Below are 9,130 nucleotides of genomic sequence, written 5' to 3'. Positions count from 1 at the left end.
GAAAACATCAATACAATACGAAACACGATGTATGAAATACTGTACAATTACAACGTCATACGGTCAACTGACATGACGATAACCGTCGGTATTTTTTTGTTTTACTTAGAGTTGATGCTTGGAAAAATTACACAATTAACTGTAGACAACGTCGGAAGAATTGCTCGATGTGCTGCAGTCGAGACAAATTATTGAGTGACAGACGAGAGAAAACGGCGAGAGGATGTTAGAATGCGGAGATGGAGCGATGAAATCGGCCAATGTTGCAGGAGATCATGAGAGTCGGGCACGGCTTAGGAATGCCTTCATCCCGCAGTGGATAAATCATTTTCCGATGATGCTGAGTGAAACCCCCCACGTGTGAGCTGCCTCCTGGGCGACAACCCACACCGGAACCGAGAGAACGCTCAACCGTGAAACTGCGCCATCTCTCTAACCCACTACCACGCGGGTGGATGTTTCACGTACGCAGTCCATCACCTACGACAATGAGTCCCAGGGTTATGTACGCCTCACCCGAGTCTGAAACGTCGCACCTCCTGCCTCTGACTTCCTCGAAGACACCCGTGGAACATCAACAGCATCAGAACACCAACACGACACATTGTAGTGCAGTGACTGTGGCCATGCAACCCAAGCCGTGGAGCAGATACTGGCGCCACGATTGCGAGATGTTAACTCCGTTGCCTGGTATGCAGGAGGTCGTGGGTTCGATCTCGACCCTGAGGCATGTATATTTGGAGTTTGCGTGTCTCTCTCCCCGTAATCACGGGGAATTTTCTCCGGGTCTTCCGGTGTTTCCCTCCACATTTAGAAACATGCGTTTCGAGTATTTGGCTGCTATACATTTCCACGTGACGAGCCATTTCGTTGAGCTTTCATTTGTGGCCTAGTCGCTTATGAAAAAGAGCTACATAGCTCAGTGGGCCTTACCTGGTCAAATACAAAAATAGTTTTGGTTATTATATATTGTTTTAGTCAATCACTGGAGCCTGTGTTTATTTAACGAAGGAATAGCAAAAATTAAATGAGCTCTCTCCAGGAGCCATCTTGTTGCTCGCAGAAGTCGACAGTGGCATTTAGCTCAATAGCAGATTGCCATTTGCAAGAATAGAATAGCGACTTGGAAGGTGGTACTGCAGGTACGAGTTTTCTTATGGTTGCCGCAAGATTGTTTTTGACGATACAGTACAGCACTTAATTCTAGATTTGAAGCTTTCGTGACTGCAAGGATTCGTATTCTTAGGTTTTTTTCGGTAAAGTCACGTGACTTTACCGAAAAAACCTAAGAGTATGAGTACAGCACTTGTCGCAGCTTACAGCTGCGTATCTCAACTCCAGAAATCCGAACCTCCAAAGCTGCAGCTTGTCCGAGATTGCCAACTATCAGGTGTATGCAGTGTCCAGTGTCTTCATTTGCACATGAATAGAACAAAAATATTATTAACCACGAATAAGGCAGAGCTTACAAGCAAGAGCTAGCATCTCGCCTCAATGGCGAGAGGCGAACTACCCCGCCTGGTATACAGGAGGTCGTGGGTTCGATCCCAATCATGACGCCTGTTGTATATTTGGAGTTTGCTCGCGTGGATTTTTCTCCGGGTCCTCCGGTTTTCTCCTCCACATTTAGAACTATGCTTTAGAGTATATGGCTACTATACATTTCCACATGATAAGCCATTTCGTTGGGCTATCATTTGTGGTCAGGTCGCTTCTGAAAATATCTATATAGCTCAGTGGGCTATACCTGGTGAAAGAAAAAAAAATATCGAGTAAAAAATGGGTACTCGGAAGCTAATGAGGGTCAAAGCTGCTGAGTGCTTGGATGGGTGACTGCCAATCCATAGCAGGTGTTGTAGGAAAGGGGCTGGAGAGAGCAATGCAGCGATGGGCTTGTGGATTGAATCCATCCGTATATAGCTTTGAACGTTATCCTGTCATCTGTGTGTGTGGGTGGGGGTCCCGTTACACTGCACTCCTCGCATATGCCCAAACGCTTATAAATTGTATTTCCCAAAAAGAATCCTAAGACTCAGTAGATGGCCTCGGTAAATTATTGGCTTTTTGACACTTAAATATATTATGGGGGGTTACAAAGGCATTATAAAAAAAACACGTAAAAATATATTTTCAAAATGGTCCAGTTATCATTTTATACTCCAGTGCCATGGACATGGGCCATGGTCCATCTTTTTCATCTTTACCGTTTAAGAGATGTATGCGATTCACATTCATATATGTATGGTGCAGACTTGTGTAAAGTTAAAACATGGGACACGGCGCACGGTATCATAGCCTCAAGGATAGAAACCACTTCTTCAAGTTTTATCTAAAATATTCAGCACATTTTAATATATTCAAATATGACTTTGAATCATTATAATATAGATAAAAATTACACTATTTTTTGATGTATGCTCATGGTCGGAACTTTGCAAGTATAATTTCAGCACAGTGTTTGAATGTATTTCTATAGATACGGCTGTATATGTATACTGTATAATAAAATGCATTGGCAGGCAAAAAACAAAAAGGGGTCGCCGAGAGGTCGCGATGCTATCGAGTTTATCGACAAGCGCAAATCAACATGGGCTCTCATCATAGACGCACGGTGGAAAATCGGTCCAAATCGAAGCCGTCTGCATAAAAAAGAAACGAGGCAGCTGCAACTTCCGAGTCGAAAGGCGAGGATTTCCCCATCCACATTCAGATCTCAGTTTAGACCCATTCCCATTGACCCGTCCGTTTAGGATCAGTGGTGTAGCCTACACTCAACTCCAATCACACAGACGGCACGCGTGAAAAAAATGAGCCGTGACCTGCTGGGCCACGTCACGTGTTTTTTTTTTCCTTGTTGCTATTCCTTCCTCTCTAGGCGACATCATTGTAAGACTCGACATTGCACTCCATACGACCCCCGGTGTCGTCCCTTTGCCACCGTGCAATTACGTGATATACTCAATAATATTTAAAGTCTGAACCGGTTTCTTAAGCCATTAACTGATTAGCGCCTAAGTGCCCTCATTATGTTCGAAGCAAATAGGCTTGGTAATTATGGCTTGGATAGAGAATATCGATTGGAAATTGCACGCGTGCCACACGCTGACACCGCCAGCTCGCTGGTGTTGGCTCGGGGAAGCTCACCTGTGGAAGAGGGGCAGTTCCTCTCTCTTCCAGCAATTTATGCTTAATTACACGTGTGCACGCGTCTCCTGTTTGTTTTTCAATCGACCTCGTTACATAAATCATCCCTGCTGGCCTCTACACATGGACGTTACTGCTATTGTGGCTTCCTGTGCATAACATGTATGTTGAACTTATGTCGCATCGTACGAAGCCAACCGTGCTCATCGGATGTGCGGGGGAAGGACAACAAACTAAAAGCAAAAATATATTCATAATCATTGAATTTCCAAGCTCGATGATGTCAAAGTGCATAGCTCCAGTGGCTTCCGAATATCTGACGGAAGAGCGTTCCAGACGGCCGCAGAAGGGCATTTGAAAACACACGATGCGGTGACCACCGTCTTTGTTCGATGGAGAGCCAAAAGCCGCTGCCGGAAGGATGAGCGGAGTTCGCGTGAGATGGTTGTTGCTCCTTGACGAGATCAGCGAGGATTTGCGGTTCTTTTGTGGCAAGCACTTTGTGTGTAATGAGTGAGATCTTATAGACCTTGAGCGACTCGTTTCTTGGCCATTGCTTGCCCGCGGTTATTTATTTGTTCTATCTATGAGATGCACGCACGTGACACGGGAACGCGTGAATGAATTGCGATCTTTTGTCAACCCACTACTGGATGCAGGCCTTCGAGCCGCACGATGTCGATCATGCAGGGTTGTTTGACCATACTTCACCATGCTGGTCAACGCAGGTTGATGAAGTGGAAGTGGCTGGCTGAAGACGCACTTTGAGCTACCACTCGCCGCTCGTGTTTAGCCATGGCCAGGGATCGAACTCAGTTTGCCAGGTCCATAGCGCAGGACACGAACCAATGTGATGTTCTGCTTCACCCAAGGAATGTGTGTGCAATATAGATCATATTGTGGCAGGGGCGTGGTGCTGTAATTTGGTTGAAGTTTATTTTTACTTAGTATATGGTTATTAAAATTACACTTTGCAAATATTTTCTTTTCATCAAAAATATATGTAAGGGCATTGTTAGGTACGGCACTGTCCCACATTTATTCCGTGACCTGTCCATGCATCAATATTTTTTTTTCACCCCCCCACATCGCGGCCATGAATTTTGACAAAAATCCGCTTCGCCAAGATAGTCTCCATCATGAGCGAGTGCCCAGGCAGCGTGTGTGGTGTCCTGTCTCGTTGTACACGTTTACAAACTCGCGTCTGTGTGGACCCCGTGCTGGTGCTAAGTTGAATTCATTACATCACAGCCACACAAAAAAACCTGCGACTATGGGGAGCCTGCCATCTCCCCCCTTCCACTTTTTTTGTTGCGGATTATAATAACATTTTACAAAAATCCCACGGAGATGGCTCCAAGCGTATCCTATATGCTGATCTCCCCGAAGCTTTGGAATTAAATTCGTTTTCAAATTGGTGGAGCTTTTCTATCTCTTTTTGTCCCGCGCACTCAATGTGGAGCACAAAGCATTTTTCCCCGCCTTTATAGATTGCAATTCTAACGACGTATTAGTTGAATGGACTAGAACCACTACTGAAATAAACTAAATCATTTATATTGAATCGTTAACTGCAACAAGGCTCCGACACAATCTGTTTAATAATGTTTTTTTTTTACTGCCTGGTGGATGTTTTATGTTAACCAGTCACATTTGCCCAGTATACGAATTGTAGCCTCATTTTGAACATATATTTCATTGTTGTACAACTAAATATGAATACAAACACAAGCCTATAGCCAAATGACGCACAATGTGTTCCGATCTCAGCAGCTAAGCAGGCTAGAGGCTGGTTAGTGCTCGGATAAGTCACCACTATGAAGGCCAAGCCGTCAGCAGCTACCATGATCATTGTTAGATCGCGTCAATATAAATATACATTTATATATTTACGCGATCTAACCCAACAAAAAAAACTATATTATGGATGATATTGGTCGCGAAAGCCTACGTGTTAAACGGCGTGGGTAAAGTACGGTCAAACAATGCACATGACCGAAACGGCGTGGGGAAGGCTTTCGACCAGCAGTAGATTGACAAGGGGATACGCATTTCACATCATCAATGTACTCTAAATTAGCTCAAGCGTCCCGCAAATCACGTGACTTATGCGTGGCCACCCCCACTCTTATTCCCTCCCCTCTCTTCCCACCCCCTGGGAAAACAGACCCGGCTCTGTGCAGCTCACTCCTGCTTGCTCCTTCCTTCTTTCTTCTAACTCTCTTCTCTCCCCTCTCATCATCACCCTATCATCCCCGACATATTGGCCTGGTCATTCCTCTTCTTCCCCTTCCTGCCTTGTGCTCCATCTTTCGTCCTGCCGCTCATCTTGAGCTGTGCCCTCCGTCTTGGGGACTTCTCTCTCGTCGCCCCTTTCCTTTGCCAATTTTAGTTGTATTCTTATTTCACCACGGAAGGCCCACTGAGCTATATAGTTATTTTTCAGAAGCGACCTGGCGGCAAATGATAGCTCAACGAAGTGGCTTATCATTTGGAAATGTATAGCAGCCAATTACTCTAATACGCATGTTGATTCTAAATGTGGAACGAAAAACCGGAGGACCCGGAAAAAAATCCACGCGAAGAACGTGCAAACTCCAAATATACATGCGTCCGGGTCGGGATCAAGCCCACGAACATCCTGCATACCAGGTGAGGAAGTTAACATCTCCCCACCGCGGCGCCCCATTCTCTCTACTCATCGTCATGTGGTGTTCCGCGAGTAAAAACGTGTTTATATATTGCCTACACTGTGCAGAGTATGCAGAAAAGACTATAACACTGGCACGAGATATACAGCGAACAGTTAAATGAAGGAACGGAAGGCATGGCCGTGTGGGTGCGTGAGTCACGCACGCTGTCAGCCACGTGGCCTTGAAAACAGTGGCGTTCCGTGCGTGGTGCTGGCCACCCACCTCCTCGTGTGCCGTGCCGGCCTTCATATGTGCTACTCGCTCACAGAACTTGCCCCAACAGGCTGCGAAGGCTACACGGATAATTCATATTCTTGGTTCTTTCGGTAAAGTCACGTAGATATAAAATAAAAAAGCAAAAACTACGACGTTTCGATCGCAACACAAGCGGTCTTCTATTTTATATCTACGTGACTTTACCGAAATAACCAAGAATATGAATTCCTGCAGTCACGAAAGTTTTAAGTCAACATTTTTACACGGGGAATCTTAGTCTTTGCTCCTGACCCCATCGGGGGCCCGACTCAGACATTGGTTTTTTTATACTCCCCTTTCGATTTATAAACGCCAGGTGAGATGACAGAATAGATGTAGATAGGAGGCAGAGATCTAGTGATATGAGAAAAGAGAGACAGACGAGACGGAATTGATGTGATAAGAGAGAGAGAGAGAGATGAGATGTAGATACGAGTCAAAGATGGGAGTTAGATGGGAGACAAGGTAGGGATGATCGAGATGTACCGCATTGGTTTTTTAATGTTAATCGTCTAGTTGTGTTGAATGGGATTTTAATTTAAGCTGATATTTGTTCACCCCTATTTTCATGAACCAGGGTGCCTCATTGGCTGATTGAGGCCCCTGTGCGTCCGCTTGTTTTGTCTCGAGCCGAGTGCGGCTCCCGTCACGGGAGGCGTCACGAACGCACACTGACATGGGCAAATTCTCCAGCCGTCAACCACCTTGCGAAATCGCCACTGGGATGTTCGTCTCCGCGACGATTCATTTGGTACGTCGACGAGGCTTGGCCAGTGAACAGAGGCCAATGGGAAGCGAGGTGGGCAGAGCCTCGCTTCTCTCCACGAGAAAGGCCGCCGCGTTTCTTTTACTCGTTTTTTACGTTGGCGACTTAAGTGCGTGTGAGATTACATCGACTTGCACGCATTTTTTTGATTTGCTTATCTGGCCAGCGTGGAAGAGTAGGCCAAGATTCTCTCTAGAATTCCCTCCTCGTGGAGCGCAGTGCCTTCTGCGGGCAGTGGCTCGATCAAGCAATTCCAGGGCTGCGCCTTAACCACACATACACTAGAACGTGTCGGTACCCCTTGAGGTGGCATTCGTTTCGTGATTAAAATGTTTTGTTAAATTATTTACGAGGTCAACAACAGTGAATTATGTTATAGACACTTGAAACGAGTGGAGTTATCAAGTACTATAATCCACTATTGTTAGCCACGTACAGAAATTGGCAAGTGGTACACATTTCTGCTCTGGCCCATGGACTCAATTCGTGGCAATGCAGACCAGCCCAGATTAAGTTTGCTGATAATTCTGGGTCATAACAACAACAACAAAAAGTGTTGCTTACTTATGGTTACATCCACACGAAATCCATATATAACATTCGCCTAAAAATATATGTACTATTACATTTCAAATGAACATTACTTTAAATGTGAAACAGCCCACAATAGTTGGTATACAGTACACACTGCACATTAAGGAGCACAAAACTAGACCATCTAGAAAAATGACCAATCAGCATTGACCAAATTAACTGCCTAACAATTTAATAAGAACAGCACATCAAAGATATTTAATCAAAATAAAGTTTCCCATTTAAGAAGAAGGAAAAATCAGCTTAAAAAAATACATTTTACAGACTTCATCCGAGGTCACATAACCTGCTTTCATTTAATGAACCCACCCCCTACAATCTTTGCTGGAATGGTTTCTCCACCCACATCCAGATTCAATTTGCAGAGACTCTGGCATACAGCCACTCGCATGGGGTTGCCACTGCTGTGGTACAACAACAACAAAAACCATAGAAACATATCACAGGGAAAACAATAAATCATCTCACAATACCGGAGAAAGGAAGAACCACGTGTAAAGGCGTCGTCTTGAGTGGAGCGTTGTTATGCAACTGGCAAAAAGGAAAAACATGGATTTTTTTTATCTCCTAGAAAGACTTACAGATTTCCCAGGATCAGCTGCCTCAAGAAGAAGGACGGCCCTGGTGAGACCAGGACAGGTGGCAACACGACCACTACCGCCTTCTTCACCAGCCATACCACAGCCTCAGGTAAACTTCCACAAGGGCAACCGACTCTGTGGGCTGATTATCCATCCGAGCCATGTGGCTTTGCCGATTTACTGATTTGGTTGTGCACAAGTGGGTCGTGGTATCCATTGCTGAATTTCAGCTGTAACAGTCCGGAATGCTGCTCCAGCAATAATTTAATCAGATTCAAAATATGTATTTATATTGGATCCAATGAGCTATCAAGCTGTTTTTCACAGATGTCCAGTAGGACATTATTATCCATCTTGCTTAATTTGGTGGAGTGATGCAGCGGTTTGTGCATGAATAGTGCTTAGGGTTACCAGCTGTCCTAAAGGACAGTACAGTTGTTCGCAATAAAGAGTACAGTCTTATAGGATTATTAGAGATAGGGTGTACCTGGTACTTTGGGTGGCAGTGCCTTATACAAAATCCCTAATCCAAGCCGGCTCCAAGCGGGCCTCGCAGCAAGCCGGATAATATTGAGTGAGAAATTAAGCCCTGGTGGTATCCATGCAAGTCACTGGCTCTCCACATCATCTCGTGACTCAGTGATACACAGATGAAGAAGGCCGCATAGCACTGTCTTTTTTTTTTCTTGTGCACAGCCAAAAGGCCCACGATTGCATGGGGTTGGCATGTAGTTCCCACTAAACCATAACACTCTTACAGAGCTCACGTCGGCCACCGACTAGTCGATGGAATATATTCGCAGATGAAAAAAATATGGATTTTTTTTTAAACCAAATTGCCATCCTGATCTCGTGCAGATAATGTGTAAGCACGAAACACGATTTCCGTTGCTGCGCGCAGCACAGCTGTTGCCACAAAAGTCGCGCGCCTGCGATATCCAGAGTTCAATGCATGCCTTGAACCGCAGAGGCCACATTCACAGTGGCTGGTTGTTAGCAGCTGGGCACACGTTGAGCACAGTGGTGGGCGCATTTGGGCAAGCCAGCACGTTGAGGTTCTGGCCCATTTTCACGATCCCATGATCAGCGTGAGTTAG

General features: G+C 45.2%; 1 long non-coding RNA gene across 1 annotated transcript in view; it reads left to right on the top strand.

Annotated features, from left to right (window-relative positions):
* The first annotated feature begins 5,318 nt into the window (after positions 1–5,318).
* LOC144722734 (uncharacterized) overlaps positions 5,319–9,130 on the top strand; it is a 214,610-nt gene continuing 210,798 nt past the window's right edge. The window contains exons 1-2 of the long non-coding RNA XR_013586086.1: positions 5,319–5,796; positions 8,024–8,142. This is a non-coding gene — a long non-coding RNA (uncharacterized LOC144722734). The remainder of the gene's footprint in view (positions 5,797–8,023; positions 8,143–9,130) is intronic.

This window comes from Lampetra planeri, chromosome 15 (genome assembly GCF_965212315.1).
Source record: "Lampetra planeri chromosome 15, kcLamPlan1.2.h2, whole genome shotgun sequence".
NCBI lineage: Eukaryota > Metazoa > Chordata > Hyperoartia > Petromyzontiformes > Petromyzontidae > Lampetra > Lampetra planeri.
Note: the sequence above shows the minus strand (reverse complement) of the source record. Positions and strands in the feature narration are given on the sequence as shown.